Here is a 5,000-nt window from a genome sequence, read left to right on the forward strand (position 1 = left end):
ACCTCTTTGGTTTTCATCTGCACGTGATCACGGTAAAGAAAAAACTAAGTATGATTACGTTAATAATCATATAAAGAATTTAGATAGTATATAAGTAATTTGTTTCTTTTGACTATGATGAAGGGTTAGCTCTGGATCTGTCACTATTTTTCTCTGCATTGTTATTATTTGCCTTTTATAATTTTCTCTTATTTGTTACCATAAACATGATTTTAGTTTATCTAACTCAGAGGTTATCTTTTTTTATGATTTGATATATTTTTTTTTTGTCTTTGATTATTTCCATTTAAAAATTATCATAAACATATGAAAATAGTTCATATAACTCAAAATCAAACTCTTTATGATCCATATTAAAAAAATTTCTTGATAATTTCCAATTATCTATTACCATAAACATTTCCAAATAGTTATTTTCCTTTCTCATACAACAAAGCTTTCTATGAAAACAGTGATATGAAAAATATCGGGAGCATTCCAGTAAGGTCAGGGTCTCATTATGTAAGTATATTAAAAACCACGTGAACAATGAGTGACAGGGTATTACCCTAAGTATTACATGGAATCAATAAAGGGATATCGAAAGGTGGAAAATATTGATATTAGATTAGAAAAATTATACTTCAGGCAGATGTCTGTATAAAGTTTGGATGAAAATGTCTTCGTAATATATTAATTGTAACTAAAGATTCTCTTGAGAAATTATAAAGACCTAATTCTGAATTAGGGATGAATTTTATCACAGTCTTTTGAAATGAATAACTATTGTACCAACCGTGTGTCACACGATCGTACATAGTAACGACATTCAATTTTGTGTATATATTATGCTTGTATCTTCGCTCTTCCCTCGCACTAAAAAGAACCTGAATAAACATGCCTGTTTTTCTCACCGTTAATGGTGACGGTTTTGAACAGGAAATTTCATGTTGCATTGAGCTTTTGTATATAAAGGAGAGTCTTCTTTAATAAAATCACTCAGTTGCTATCATCCTGTCTTTGAGTCACAACCTTCCCTCGGCACGTCACATTGGTGACCCTAGAAGTTGACTCGCTCCTCCCGCCTTCCACCCCCTCTCGCCCCTCTTTCGTTGGTACTATGGCGGACTCTACGGAAGTTACTGCTGCGACTCCCCCAATGAAACTTTCGTCATTCGCCAGCGGAGAGGCGTTTCCTGGTTTCAGCGTGCAGAAGTCCAGTTTCACATCAAGGGTGTAACTCGCTCAACCACCAAGGCAGATTATGTTCTCACAGCAATACCCGAGGACACCTTCCCGGTAATATCCGACTGACTTTGTGAACAATGAGACACCGAAATAGCATATGACGCCCTCAAAACATACCTTTTGTAGCAGTACTCCCAGTTGCCAGCCGCCAGTATAGCAAATCTTTTTCAGCTCTCACAACAAATATTGGGGGACCACAGGGCTTCGCTTGCCCTCAGAGAAATGACCAGTATCGATCGCCCGCAACCGAACGCAGCTGGCTTTCCTTGTGAGGTGAACCTTCTTTGTGCCCTTTGGATACGCCGTTTACTGGGACCTCTACACGCTGCCATACCCGATGTCGATACTTTACCAATAAAGGACATGATGGCCCAAGAAGGACGCCCTTATGGACGGCCATTTAGGGCCTCCATCAACGCCTCCCCCCCTGACGAAGAGGACGCATATTGAAGCTGACGTGAATGCCGTAGGACATACACGCCTACCCCGTGACGTGCTGAAGCTTTGATAAAGCCACACACCACTCGCCACTAGCTCGCGCGCACACCAACGACTTCTACAGCCACTTATGACCTCCCATCCGCTGCAATTTTGTTACTTCCACTTCATATTCGGAGCAACTGCGGGAAAATGTGCCAAGGATTGTCTTTGGCCAAAAAATGTGTAAGTAGGCCATCGCTCGTGGCGTGGCCTCCCGTTTTCTAATCTTTTCATTTTACATGAGGCAGGAACGGGCGTGTGATTTTTGGTAGACGCGGGTGCTTCTCGTTCTTTTTGGCTAAGGGAACTCTTCAGGACACGACGTATGTCTACGTCTGCCGAAGTCCGCTTGGTAGCTGCTAATGGATCTACGATTCCCACCTACAGTTACGAGAACCTCAAATTATCATTCAGAAACGGTAAATTTAATTGGAAGTTTCTCGTCGCTGACGTTACATTGCCAATCCTCGGTGCGGATTTCCTCTCTCATTTCCACCTTCTGGTCAATGTCACCCACCAACGATTGGCCAACGCAGACACGTACTTGTCGACACCTCTTCAACCCGCCCCCTTCAACCTTGCTCTCCACATCAGCGCACCCACGGAAGCCTACGCCAACATCCTCACGTCGTACCCGGACGTTTTCCGTCTAGAACTTCGCAACGCCCATGGCTCCTGCCAAGCTCTGTATTTATCCCCATATCAAGACGACAGGACCCCCAGTCTTCACAAAATTCAGACATCTGGTACCAAAACGATTGGCAGATGCCAAACAGACGTTTGCCAAAATGGAGGATATGGGCCTTTGCCAAAAGGCCACCAGCACATGATTGTCACCCTTACACATCGTTCTGAAAAAAGACGGCTCCCTCCGTCCGTGCCGGGATTATAGGCGCCTGAACCTGCAAACAGAACTGGATCACTACCCCCTCCCAAACATCGCCGACGTGACCTCCTACCTGCACAAGGCGAAGGTTTTCTCTACGCTCGACCTCCTGAAGGGGTATTATCAGGTGCTTATTGACCCAGAAGACATCCCCAAGACCACCATCACCACTCCGTTTGGTACATACACCTTAAATTACTCCTGTTTTGAACTTCGTAATGCTGGAGCCACGTTTCAGCGTCTCATGGATAGCATCATAGGGGACCTCCCCTTCTGTGTATGTTATGTGGACGACATACTTGTGTTCTCCTCCTCAAAAGAGGAACACCTCCATCACCTGCGCATCGTGCTAGACCGCCTACAACAAAACAGCCTTGTAGTCCCGTACAACAAGTATACCTTTGGCGCCATCGAATTGTCATTCTTAGGGCACCGCATCACTCCTGAAGGAATCCATCCCCTCCCTGAGAAGGTAGCAGCTATTCAGGACTGCCTCGCAACCTCAACCGTCAAAGCTCTGCTGGAATTCTTGGGCATGATCAACTATTATCACCGTTTTCTGCCAGCCTTTGCAGCCAATCTTGCTCCCCTCTACGCCTCCCTCAAGGGCAAGCCAAAGAAACTGACTTGGGGTCCCCTTCAAAAAGCAGCCTTCTGCAAGGTAAAGAAGGCCCTATCAACCGCTGCAGCTCTCACTTTTCCTATCCCACAAGCCCCTCTCCTTCTCTCCACTGATGCCAGCGACGTCGCTATTGGTAAAGTACTCGAGCAGGTGGTCAACGGCTTGCCCCGCCCATTGGCCTTTTTCAGCAGAAAACTGTCTAAGGCAGAATCGGGTTATCCTACGTTCGATCACGAATTGCTGGCAGTGCACTTAGCTGCCCGTCACTTTCGCCATTTCTTATAAGGTACACCCTTCGTCATTCGCACAGACCACATGCCTCTGGTGCATGCCTTCACTCGACATTCTGACGCCTGGTCCGCCCGTCAACGCCGACATCTCACCGCTGTGGCTGAATACAATTGCACCCTTCAATACGTCCCTGGGGAAATGAATCCCGTTGCCGATGCCCTGTCAAGAAACACGTTGGCTGCCGTTCAACTGTGATTGGATTACAACGCCCTGGCTGAAGACCAACGACAGGATCCAGAGTATCAGGTATGTAGGACATCCTGCACGTCCCTCCGTTGGGAGGACTTCATCTTCAAAGACTCCAACACCACACTCCTCTGTGACATAAGTACTGGTAGAAAGCGACCTTGGATTCTTGGTCCCATGCACCGGCAGGTGTTTGATTTCTTTCACGGCCTTTCACATTCCCCGTGCCATTCAACTGCACAGCTGCTGAAGACGAAATTCATTTGGCACAGCATTTCTAAGGATGCTAAGGATTGGGTCTTCGCCTGTACTTCTTGCCAAACTTCCAAAGTACATTGACACACAGATTCAGGAGTGGGCACCTTTCCTCAACTTCAGTGTCGTTTCGCACACATGCACGTCGACGTTGTAGGCCCCCTGCTCACATAACATGGACATCGTTACCTGTTTACCGTTATAGACCGCTCCACTCGTTGGCCTGAAACCATTCCTATGGAAACTGCAACGTCTGCCTCATGTACATCTGCCTTACTCTCAGGAAGGATTCCAAGATTTGGTATCCCTAAGCATATTACTTCTAACAGGGGTACCACCTTCACCTCTCAATTGTGGACATCATTAGCGAATCTCCTGGGCATCATCCTACATCAGACAACTACCTATAACCCCGCTGCCAATGGAATGGTGGAACCTTTTCATTGCACCCTCAAAGCAGCTTTGATGTCCGGCTGCAAAGATTCCAACTGGTTTACTCAGATTCCCTGGGTCCTCCTGGGACTAAGGACCACTCCTAAAGATGCCTTTGACGTGTCGGCAGCTGAAATGGTGTATGGCGACCCGTTGGTGGTCCCTGACGAAATTTTTTTCCTTCTAAAACCTCCTCCGACAATTTCCAGCGCATACATCAAGTCTTGGGAATATTTACTCTATGTCGCCAGACTTACAAGCCCGATAGACTTGCACTCAGCAACGCATGTCTTCCTGCGCAACGACACTAGCAAGCCACCGCTAACGCCCCCTTACACGGGCACTTTCCTTGTTTTCCGGCGCAGTCCGAATGCATTCCTACTAAAAATTTTGGCAAAGAAGACTGGGTCTCCATTGATCGTCTAAAACCTGCTTATCTCCTGCCAGATGACCCGCCTACAGTTCGCCTCTCTAGATCAGAGCGCCCTATTTCACATACACAGTACGTCATTTTTAGGGGGAGAGCTATGTACCAAACGTGTGTCACACGATCGTACATAGGAACGACATTTCATTTTGTGTATATATTATGATTGTATCTTCACTCTTCTCTCGCACTAA

The sequence above is a fragment of the Palaemon carinicauda genome, chromosome 32 (assembly GCF_036898095.1).
Source record: "Palaemon carinicauda isolate YSFRI2023 chromosome 32, ASM3689809v2, whole genome shotgun sequence".
Lineage (NCBI taxonomy): Eukaryota > Metazoa > Arthropoda > Malacostraca > Decapoda > Palaemonidae > Palaemon > Palaemon carinicauda.